Here is a 13,034-nt window from a genome sequence, read left to right as displayed (position 1 = left end):
TAAGTAAAAATTACACTTATAAGTGTGCTCTATAAATAAACATTAAAAATTAGCTTAAATAACTAGTTTCTTCCATATAAATTTTTTACCCAGTTATAAAAGTATTACTACAGATATAGTACAATTTTGGCTAAATTAATAAGTTCCCTCCATATTTTCTATTTCCTCCCAATTTCTAAAAAAACAAGAACCCTAAATTTTATTCTCAAACACTTAAAAAAAATTAACAAAATTTTTACTAGTAAGGGCAACTCAACCCCACTAATTTTATTAAATTACAGAGGATTAATCAAACACTGTAATTTTGATGCAATTACTGGGTCTCAGCCATCCCAAATAGTAAAATTTATAATATCATAGAGTTACTTTAAATTTATTGCGCATTCTTTTTTTCCAAACCAAAAAAAATTCTGATTGTTAATCTTCTGAACTTCATCCGTTATCCATGGTGACAAAGCAATAATTGTTAGAGCTTTGATGATTGATTGAAAAATATAACCATGGTGGTGGAGCTACCTACCACTGTCTTCTTCCACAATAGAGTTGTCAGAGAAGAAACGAAGAGATGAGGCAGTGATGACGATTTGTTATACGGTAAGTTTATTCATTTGTGTTCTATATTTGACTTTACTACCCAAGAGAAGCTTCTCGTAGTTTTCTAATGGCAGATCCATGTAGTAACTCTTTTCTCTTTCATTTTCGGTCTTCTCAACATCTTTATCCATAGTAAAATTGATAATGTTCCGCATTCTTATTCTCTTCTCAATTTCTCTTAATTTTACGATTTTGCCCTAAATTAGATGTAGAAAGCTTAGAAGATGAGCTACCAGAGTTGTGAGTTCTCTCTAACACGTCTTCATATCATTTTCAATTTGTAAATCAACTTGAGTGTTTTTTTCAACTTTGATTTGTTCTAGAATGTTTCGAGATTTGTATTATGATCATATTTTTTCCTGAGAAAAGGCTAGAATTAGTAAATCAATTGATTTTTTTCTAAATTTGTATTCTCCAGTATCATCGGAGTGTCTCGAAATTCGGATTTGACTTCATAAACTCTGCAGCCGATGGCATCTCACAACTGTGTGTATGAAGCTCTAGCATGAATATGTTGGACGGTTGATTTCACTTCCAATGATGACATCGGTCTACTATATTTATTTTTGTATTTAGGTTTGTTCTTCGTGTTCACTTTTACTTTTTTTAGGCAAAATATGAATAACTTCTAATTATGAGGCAAAATATGACTTAGTGGTCAATGAAACATTAGGTGATCTCTTCTTCTCGACACCAAGTACGTGACTTAGTACATTAAACTACTCGCCCTAATACTTATAACCAAACTATCCATGTTCCATGACCAAAACCTATTATATTATTAGGCTGGCCCAACAAGTTTCATTATGAGTAATTTTGTATGCACCAGAGTTATAACAATCCGTTTCGATCTGTCTTTCTTGTAAGCATGTGTTGTGTATTAATGTAACATTTCGGAAAAATACATGTCCAGTGAAGATCCCAATAGGTCTTTAAGAATGTGTATTGGGGACACATAGGTATTCCAATTCCCAATATCGAGAAATATTGGGCATAACATAGATAATTGGTTAAGGGGTATTAGCCAATTTTTCTAAGTATTAATGAGCTTGTTTAAGAACTGTACCTGGAATAAAGACCCTACGATAAAAACATAGATTTTACAACATTTACTTAATAGGTTCTACGCATCCATATGTCAAGCCTAGGACCATAGCACATGACCACTTAAAATGGGCATGAGTGCCCAAGGACATAGTGAGGATCCTATCACATCCGGATTTACCCTCTAGACGTAACTGGCATCGTCGTCCTCTTTGAGGACTAAGACAAGCCTCTTAGTCTTACATCATTGCATTCATCGATTAAAAATACGGAAGAATATAAAACTTTTCAACTACTTCTAATATGAGGTTTACATAGACCTCTACATACACATAATCATAATAATATCGAGTATACATAGACCTGTTCATATAAGAATATTACACAGTCCTCTACTTTTATTTCACACACTTGTATAGTAAAGAAATAGAGTCTTAAATTTGTCTCATCTAATAAACCATCTAAACGAGAACAATAATATTCGTCATAGCCCTACATCAATAAAAATTAAGCCGCATATAGGCTTTATACAACTTTGTCTCAAATAGGAACTAGAGTCAATACAAAAGTTGTAGTAACTAAGTAACTTCACAAAGAGAATATTGGCATCGTCCTCGGGGAAAATGAGGACCTACCACTTGGATGATAGAATGTTCAAGTCTTCTTTCAAATCACCTCAAATCAAATTCAACCATTGGAACCTAAAATGCTTTGGAAAAAGGGAGAAAATGGGGTTAGTACGCCACATGTACTAAGTATGAGACCATATGTACAAGTACCAACAAAGTATGCTAAAAAGGCACATTTAATGAAATCATGTTATTTAAGCCAATCCTTTGAACATAATAAAAAAATTAATTATACCATATGCACGTCATCATACTTAAACCCATTATCTCATGTAACTCTATCATCACGTAATAATATCATAAACTTTAATAAGAGTAAACCACGTAAATAGAAAAGCAAACCAACTAACTATAATCCTTAAGAAGCCAAAAGTTCAATGACCCAGCAAAGCCCCATAACCCTACTTAATCATGTAACCCACCAAAGATCATAATTAGAAATTCACTTCACATAGCATAGTCTTCCATCTCATATATTATTCTTTCTTTAACAATGATAACAAATTTCATATTCATATGCATATTATTCAACATATAAAGTTATTTACATCATATCGTTATTTATATACATAATATAGACTTCTTGAAACATCTATCAAGGCAAACTAGTGCAAGGCATAGGTAGAGTCTCATACCCCTACCTAAGCTAAAGTCAAACCATTCAAGTAACTTCAATTAGTCTATACTTCATTCATTCATTTTAGTTTAGGGAACTCTTTCCTTAACTGACATAGACCACATGAGCTAATATGGATCCGGTATCATGAAGACTTACACCAATGGAAGGTGGTCTACCAGCCAAGGTAGAACCTAACATAAACGTAGCTATCTAGGTGAAACCACTAGATAGTATTCTATGGTGCCAATAGAGTTTATGGATCTTGGGGAATAAATCATGGAAATATCAACTCTACACCCTTCCTTGGGTCATGAGTCTATCCACCCCGTGAGGACCGTAGTTAACCCTACCTTTCTTATATAAGAAGACGTCACCCCCTCACATACAAGCCCAATCGGTGCTAAGCTAGGTCCCTTTATTGAAATGCCTTTAGTCTTGTTGTAATCATAACTTATTTTAGGTCATAAGGTCTAACCCTTGTATCATCATCATCATCAATAGCTCAAAAAGAATTGTATGTGTGTAAGTCCTTTCATCACAATCCATAGAAGTGAGGTTAACTGTTTAGCATTTCATAACATATTAAGGCACACCGATAGTTTTCACCATCCTTATAGCACATACACCTTAATATACCTCACAACATAGTCAAGACATTTGAATTCAACATCTTACCACCCTATAATCTTAATAAAAGGCATACTCCAACGAAATATCATAGCTTAACAATAATTAATCACAATTGGAAGTAAAGATAGAGATTCTAAGACTTACCAAGTCTTCCTCATAGTCTATCATCAAGGTCTTACCATAAACCCGTAACCCAAACCAACTTAGGGAATAACATCATAGACCAATGATAATCAATAGAATAACAAGGTCAATCGCATCTTTATAACACAATTTTATCTTTAGATCGCAACTTGAGATAAGATACATAGGCTAATTTCACATTATAGTTCATAACCTAAATTAAATCTCAAGAACTAGAATAATAGTCCTATTATTCTTATTAATTTGACCGTAATATCACCATAGGATAGTAATCTAATCAACAACCAACTCAATTGAATGATCAATATACAACATAAGTCAAGATCACTACCTAGGGTTAAAGATAAAGGATTATGTTCTTTAATTTGACCAAACCATCAAAAATTATCATAAAAAAGTTGAGTTACATGTAAATATACTCAATATAACCCTAAAAATTTACTAACAACTCAATCCATAACTTCAATTTCCTATTTGAATGAAATCCAACAGAAAACTCAACTTTTTGAAATTCATTTTGAAGGAACCCTTTGAGGAAAGGAACTCAAAAGTGAATAGAACCCATACCTTAATGTATTCTCAACAATTTGATGAAGAATCCACCCTTTTCAGCCCCTAAACCCTAGTTCTTTCTAGCCTTCAATGGTGGGTTCTTTTAGAGAGAGAAATAAGAGAGAAGGAAGAGAGTTTATTTTGATAGTTGGATTTAGGTTAATGAGGGTTAAGGGTATTTATAGAGGGGCTTATTTAACTTAATTTGTTTCCCTTAACTAACTAACTAACCCCTAAATCATTTAATTAATTTAAATGAAATCATTAAAATCCATTAGTGAAATTCAACCTTCACCGACGAGACCCCGTCGACGGTCCGTCAGTGGGTTGATGGATACCCCCCCCCCCCGTCTTGCACTTCCGTCGTATCTATCAGAGACTTTGCAGGTGAGGCTTTCTCTAATTCTTCTAAGTATGGGATGATGGTGGCCTCGACGCCTCGTCGAGCAAATGAAACCCCGTCGATCCTTTCCATCTAGTGTAATAGTAGCTAGGCTAACAAGGTCCTTCACAAATATTTCTAAGTGTGGGACGATGGTGGTCTTCGATGCCCTGTCGAGCCACTTACGGACATCGATGCACACTACCAGGTAGTGCTGCATCACACTGCTGGGTTTCTCCTCCAGGGCCCTTGGTTGGTCCTTGGGGAGTCGTACCCCGACATTCCAATCATAAAACAACTCAAACACCCATTAGGTACCTTTCCACCCATTTCGTACATTTATGACTCCTAAAAGTTAGTAAAAAAGCTAAGGCACACAACATCTCTTTAAACCAACTTCGTGGACATTTTGTTCTGAAACCTTCTAAATGACCTATATTCATTAAAAATGGACGTAGAAACAGTGTTCAGACTTTATGACACCTATATTAGGCTTTTCCATGAGTCTTGGATTTTCAAGGTGTTACAGATCCTTGGGACAATTAGTGAACATTCCAAATGAACCATCAAGAATAGTTAGTTAGGAAAGTACAAGCAACACATGTGCAAGACCATGTGCAAGCACATGGGGAGAAAAGTCTAAGGAGGGGACCACCCTAACCGAATTCGGTTAGGATAGTTATGGGGCAGGCGTGCACAAGGGTTCAACCATGTGGGTCCTTGATCTCTAATTAACTCTTGACTCTTACTAACTGACCTAACTAACTATCTAACCTAGGACAAACAAAAATAAATTATCTAGTACACCCGACAACCTAAGACTTAATTGGGTGACACTAACCTAGTATAACTCAAGAAATATCCTAGTACCTAACCTAGGATGATCCAAAAGGGTTAGTTATGGTCCCAAAGACTTAGGGGTACTTTAGTAATTATCTTAGGTCTCTTAAATAATTAAATTTAAAATTTAATTAATTAATTAAAATTACAAATTTTTGACGAGACCTAGCCAATTTCTAGATTTTGGGTTAAGTCAAATGTTTTCCTATTTATAGTCAATCTAGGAGGGGATTTTTAATAATTTATTTATTTATTTATTTAATTTACTTAATTATTCTAAGTTGATTGAGTCAAGATCAGTTCCTAAGACTTAGACTCACGTTTAAACACTAAAAATTTCACAATGCAAATCAGTAAACGAACGAAAGGAAAATAGAAAAACTTTTCTCGACTTTTCTTAGGCGATTTCAAGTTTTTTCTTCAAGGTTTCGTGCAAGGTGATGTTCGTAGATATAATTCTACATAAGGTATGTTTTTTTTCTCTTTGATTTTTTTTCCAACAATATTTTCCATCGTCTTGAATCTATGAAATTTCGAATTTGGGGTTGTTTCTCAATGTTTTTGTTGAACACTCTTTTTCCTAGTATCCTTGTTTCCGATTCCAATGAGCATATACATATAGTATCGATCATGTTGTTTCTATGTGGTGTTGGCTGATCTTAATGTGTGGTTTCTTGATTTTTAAATGTTTCATGAGTCTATAATTTATACTCATATGAATTCAAGTATTCCTTACGTGAAATAAAAAATGGTTCTACGTTAACGTGTGTCCCAAAGTGCTAAGCTTGATGTGTGATGATCATGGTGTATATTTACTGTTAAAAGTGACTTGTTGGAGATGATATGTTCATTAAAGTATTCAGATGAGACTATCCTAAATGGATAATAATGTTATGCCTAACCTATGATATAAGATTGGCTAATAATGATTTCATGAAATTATATTTGAATGAATGTTTGGCTTGTGCTGATAAATTATCTATAAAGTCATTTCTAAATTTTCTAGGCCAATACTAATTTTATGCCAATCACATATAACCGAAGTATTGAAATGACAACTTAAGCACATCTAACATTATTCAATGAATCCATATCCAAGGGTATCCCAATCATTGGGACAAGTCCGAACATGCCCTAACCAAATGAACCATGAACATAAGTATTTCATTGAATGAAGTTCTCAACATCCATAAATGATGATATGAAGCCAACAAATGAACGTAAGCAAGTAAAGTGATTATTAACATAATCAAAAAGTGTATAAGTTAAGAAAGTGATGAGAATAAAGTGTTAAAGAAAGTGAGAAAATTCTCACTTATACCCAAGATACTATGTTAAGATACTCACGAAGAAGGGTGTTAAAATGTGTGAGACAAGTCTCATTAACACCAAAGATGTTATGTAAGGACAAATTCACATCTTATCAATGTAAAGAAAGGGATGACAAGTCATCAATAGAGTAAGTAAACCTCAATATAGAAGCAAGCTTCCATAATATTTGAGTCAACTCTAAAAGATAAAAAGATAAAAGAAAGTGAGCAAAGCACCAATAGACTAGCTATGAGCTTGTGCTTGCAAATGTTAGTCTCATGAGATGAGGCTCCACCACATAGGATAAGAGTCTCTGAATATCTCCTAGTCTTCGATCTATGGCTAGACAACATGGGAACTAGCCTGTGGATTCCACCTAAGAGAGTTAGGTATGTTTCGGTCTCACCTTGGCCAGTGAGATTACCTCTTTTTGGTGTGAGGAAGACACCAGATTTCATGTTTAGCTCACATGATCTATGTCGGTTAATTCTCAAAAGAATGTTCTTGGTTCACTTTAGTCGTAAGCCTCCCCTTTTTGGTGTGGGTTAAACACATTACATGGATTCACTTTAGCCAGTGAATCACCCATTTTCGGTGTGGGGCAGACACTAGATTTCATGTTAACTCGCATGATTTAGGATTCACTTTGATCGATGAATCACCTCTTTTTCGCTGTGGGGAAAACACTGGATTTCATGTAGCTTTACATGATCTTAATGCTACAGAGTTCTCTAAGGAAATAACAAGAAAAAAGAGATGTTAGTTCAAGGTAAACTAAGGAAGTAAGATCTACGAATGTCAATGTTTATAAGAATGAAGTTTTCAATAAGTAAATGGAATAGCCAGTAACGAATCCTTATGATATTAAAATGATCAAGCCAAATGAGATTGGTTTATAATGACTATATATAATTGACGAAAGATCATATCCAAATAAGATTGACTTATAATGACTTCTTATATTAGGCAAGTAATACAATAATAGGAATAGTCACAAGAAGATTGGTTTATGAAGATTCCATGCCCCAAATTGTAGTTAAATCATTTCTTTAATCTCTTGAATCACATGTAATCAAAACGTAGGTTCAAAGGATATTTTTGAACTAGACAACTAAGGGTGGCAGCGGAACCGGTATTTACCAATTACCGGTCCAGTCCGTCCCGGTTCGGTTCAGCACCGGTTAGTACCGATTCTTTTCGGTTCCGGGACAGGTACCGGGACAGAAATTGTTATTTACTGGTATTCCCCGGTTTTGGAAATTACCGGTCCGGTCCGGTCTGGTAAATTATTATTTTTACATATATTCGTTAATAGCCGTTGGGTAATGTCTAGTAGGCCCCTCCAACGGCTATTTGAATAAAATTTCAGCCAATAGCAGTCTTACCACACCCCAAACATTTTTAATACCCTAAAGTTCTAAAAATTACACTTTAACCCATTCTTTTACTCATAAATACCCCTAAATTTCATTCTTTTAAATCACAAAATCATATATTCATCTTCTACTCTCTCAACCCTCTACTCTCTAATCTCTAATTCTATAATATATAGTATCTTAAATTCCGGTGTTGCCTTATTTGGTCTTTGGAAATTAGATTTGGAGCTTCAAAATTCAATTTTCAACTTTCCACATTCGGCTTTTGGCGGTCATAAACGTCTACTTTTTTAAGTAGACGTTCGGTAAATTCGTCCCAATTTTTATTTTACGTTTCATTTATATTTAATTAATTAATTATTTATTTTGTGATTTATTATTTGCATTACATTTTTCATAATATGTATAATCCCACGTTTAATTTTTTAATATGGATTTTGGTAAAAATATTGTTCAAAAAGAAAAGAGAAAAAAAGTGCATTAGAGCGTGTAGAAAATATTTGTAACTTTACATCCTCAATAATGCAAAAACCGGTAGTTCTTCTAAATCAAAAACTAAAAAATCTACTATATTAAGAATAAATACGGATGATTATACACATGTTGATGATATGGTTTTTAATATTGATAGTAATTTAGGATTAGATTCTTATCATGAACATTTTCAACGTCGCTTTGGTAATTTTGATGAGGATTTTCCTAGTGATAATGATAATGATATTGATAATTATAGTGATACGCTTACTTTTGATGATGAAACTGAGCTACCTACGGCTACTAATACTCCCAGTCCCTCTCCCTTTCTTTGTCCTGCCCCTGTTCCCCAGTACATGCTAGGCCTAAGGTAGAACGTATTAAAAAATTGATTGTTTAGCAATTTATGACACAAAACGAAGATAAAACACAAGCTATTTGTAATAAATGTAAACATAGATTAAATCATAAAACTGTTGGTAAATCTGCCGGGACGGGACATTTGAGTAGTCATTTAATGTCTTGTTATAAAAATGAAGTTTTGCATGCTAAAGCGGTAGCGGAAGCTACAAAAAACTGTACCCGCCTTCCTGAAAATGTAGGAGTAGGAGGCTCTAACATGGTACAAACACAATTAAATCCGTGTAATGTTTTTGGCTCTAGTTTACCACTTTTATATAGTAGAGAAAAAGATCTTGAATAACTAGCTAAAATGATATGTGTTATTGGTTTGCCATTTAGTTTTGCTGAAAATCCAAGTTTTATACATTATATTCAAATTGGATATAATCCAAATTTTAAAGGTTTTGCTAGAAATACAATAAAAAGGCTGTATTTGATTATCATGTGCAACATTTTCAATATCTTCGTTGGTTATTTTATTATAACACTTGTAAAATAGCTATTACTTCTGATATGGGTCGTAGTGTAAACGGTAACGATTATTTGACTTTCACTGCACATTGGATTGATGAAAATTGGTATGTGAAAAAAAAGAATTTTAGGTTATAAATGTTGTCAAATGCAAAAAATCGGTAGTTATATTGCTTAAACTATTTTAGATATTTTACAAAGTTATGAAATATGTGATAAAATAAGTAGTATAACCTTAGATAATGCTTCAATTAATATTGATGCTGTTGAATAATTAAAACCTATACTTTGTCCTTTCTATGGTGATAATATTAGGTGTAGTGCACATATATATAATTTGATGGTTAGATATGGTGTACATATGTATGATAACGGATGCACAAAAGTTGAAAATGCATGTCATTTAATATTTAAATGTCAAGTTAAGTCTAGGCGTAAGGATTTTCAACATCGGTGTTTTGAAAATAATCTTCCACCTAGAAAATTTCCAAAAACAGTGGCTACTAGATGAAATACTTCACGTGAAATGCTTGTAGTCGCTTATGGATATAGAATACCTTTACAAATGGCATGGAATGCTCATAAGTCTGATATGACATATAGACTAGATGATAATGATTGGCGTGATATAAATGAACTTATAGATTTCCTAAAAGCTTTTTACTTAACTACTAAAAGAATATTTGTACTTTATAGTGCATCAATTTGTACTGTTTTGCCTAATATTTGTATTATTTCTTCATAAATTATATAAATTTAAAAATAAACCAAGATTTTGACAATCCATTGAAAAAATGATTCTACAATTTAAAAAATATTATATTTCTATTCCTCAAATTTACTTAACTGCATGTTTGTTAAACCCTAAGTATAAAGATGTAGGTGCATCAAGAATGGTTGGGAAAATGTATTTTAGCTTGGATATTAATGATGTATTAGAAGAAATTCCTAGTTGTCAACAAGTTAAATATAACATAAAATTGAAGCTAGAAAAATTGTATGATTTATATAATGCTAATATATTTATCAAGTGAAAATGAACATCAAAGCTCTAGGGTTAGAATCGATGAAAATAATATTGATGCTTATTTACAGGATTATCTTGAACTTTCTCACGATAATAGAAATGATTTCGATGCCTATGTTAATCAAAATGCATAACCTACTAAAGATATTCTCCAATGGTGGAGAAATCGCGGCAAAGGATTTCCAAAACTAGTACCAATGGCTCGAGATATATTAGCAATGCAAGCGTCGTCGGTAGCTTAGGAAGGCGTCTTTAGTGCAGCAAGGTTTCATCTTAGAGAACATAGGCATTCACTAGCAGCCGACATCTTGGAGATATCGGTATTATTTTGAGATTGGATTAATGCCGAGAGAAGAAATTTGGGTCGTGAACCACTAACAACAAAATTTAAAGATGACGTTGATGAAGTAATGCAGGATTATAGTGACGAGGGGATTGAAGCAATGGAAGATCTTTGTCACGACCCAAATCGGGCCGCGAGTGGCACCCACACATATCCTACTATGTGAGCGAACCAACCAATCTAAACTCCGACATTTTAAACATAATGAACAAAATACAATGCGGAAGACTTAAACTCATTAATGAAAATCAATTCAATAAACTTATAAAAACTCAACAACTATTATTTCCCCAAAATCTGGAAGTCATCATTACAAGAACATGTATCCTCAAATTACTAATCTAAGAGTATCGAAGAAGCTAAAATAAGTAAAAAGCTAGTCCATGCCGGAAGTTCAAGGCATCAAGACATGAAGAGGAAGATCCAGTCCAAGCTAGAAGCATTAGCTCACCCTGAAATCCGGTGTAATGAAGACTTTCTAGAGTTGCGGTTGAGTTGAAGACGACGACACATTTTCTGCACTCCACAGATAACAAAAAGAAACATACAAGTAGGGGTCAGTACAAAACATGGGTACTGAGTAGATATCATCGGCCAACTCAAAATAGAAAACAATATATATCAAGTAATAATATAAAATCAATTACATTACTCAACATATAGCAACAACAAGACTATAATCGTTAATAAGTACAACCAAGTTCACACATGAGGACTCAAGCCTCAGTACCATACTCATTTGGGAATTAGGTTCATTAGATTGAGTATATTAACATCTTTCAAGATTCATCAATTCATCACCTTTATTCTTGTGTCGGTACGTGACACTCCGCTCCCCTACTACTATGTGTCAGAACGTGACACTCCGATTCCCTAGTTCTACGTGTCGGTTCGTGACACCCGATCCCATAATTCTACGTGTCGGTTCGTGACACCCGATCCCCTAATTCTACGTGTCGATTCATGACACCCGATTCTCTAATTCCACGTGTTGGTTCGTGACACCCGATCTCCTAATTCTACGTGTCGGTTCGTGACACCCGATCCCCTAATTCTACGTGTCGGTTCGTGACACCCGATCCCCTAATTCTACATGTCGGTTCGTGACACCCGCTCCACTAATCTCATTCTATTAATTCATCAAGCCTTCTTTTATACCAAGGCATCATCAATCTCATTACTTTAGTTCATCAAACCTTCTTTTATACCAAGGCATCATCAATCTCATTAATTTAGTTCATCAAGCCTTCTTTTATACCAAGGCATCATCAATCTCATTACTTTATTTCATCAAGACTTCTTTTATACCAATGCATCATCATTAACAAGGGGTTTTCAAGATTTGGGATTCAATAGCTTCATCATGCTTATTTCATCACAATTATATAATCACATTCATGCAAGCATACAATTAAGCATATAGAAGACTTTAAAATACAACCCAACACATATCATTCGCTATTAAGAGTTAACTACGAATAGTATAAAAACCATAACCTACCTCCACTGAAGATTCGTGATCAAGCAAGCAATTTCCCCAAAGCCTTGTTATTCCCTTCGTTCCTCTCTCTCTCGATCCTTTCTCCCTCTCTTTCTGTTCTTTTCTTTTTCTTATTCCAACCCTCTTTATTTTACCCTAATTAGCATATAATTAAGTATAAAAGATGATGAGTTAATCACTAATTAATTTAAGGCTATCTCCTTTAACCCTCAAGAAATTGGATTATTAATATTCAACCACCAACTTTTTAATTATAAGCAGGACTAGTCCAAAACGCCCCTTAAAAACATTTAAAGAAATCCGACTAAGCCTTGGATTACGCAGTCTGTGACGGGCCGTCGTGCCTGCTATGGTCCGCCCTGCTGCTTCCGTCACAGAGTTCAGAGACTAGATTTTACTGAAGGATCTGTGACGGCCCGTCACGCCTGTGACGGTCCGTCCTGCCATTCCGTCACGAAGTTCAGAGAGTCGATTTCAGTACTAGAATTTCAGAAATCTAACTATTTTGGAACGAGACCCCCTCGACGGTCCGTCGTTCTCATGAAGGTCCGTCGTGGGATCCGTCGTCTCAGCCAGTTTTTCCAGAAATAAAATCTGCTGCTCAAAACGACTAAATAGGTCGTTACAATAGATACCAATTTACCCATCGTTCGTCCTCGAACGATCATAAGAAGAAAAAAACAAGGGAGAAAAGG

The 13,034-nt window shown here is 34.3% G+C and overlaps 1 long non-coding RNA gene across 1 annotated transcript in view; it reads left to right on the top strand.

The window, feature by feature from the left end:
* The first annotated feature begins 235 nt into the window (after positions 1 to 235).
* The window catches only part of LOC109119782 (uncharacterized), a 33,770-nt gene continuing 20,971 nt past the window's right edge, over positions 236 to 13,034 (top strand). Inside the window, exons 1-2 of the long non-coding RNA XR_002027208.2 lie at positions 236 to 594; positions 1,013 to 1,170. This is a non-coding gene — a long non-coding RNA (uncharacterized lncRNA). The remainder of the gene's footprint in view (positions 595 to 1,012; positions 1,171 to 13,034) is intronic.

This window comes from Solanum lycopersicum, chromosome 3 (assembly GCF_036512215.1).
Source record: "Solanum lycopersicum chromosome 3, SLM_r2.1".
Classification (NCBI taxonomy): domain Eukaryota; kingdom Viridiplantae; phylum Streptophyta; class Magnoliopsida; order Solanales; family Solanaceae; genus Solanum; species Solanum lycopersicum.
This window is presented reverse-complemented; position numbering and strand designations above follow the sequence as displayed.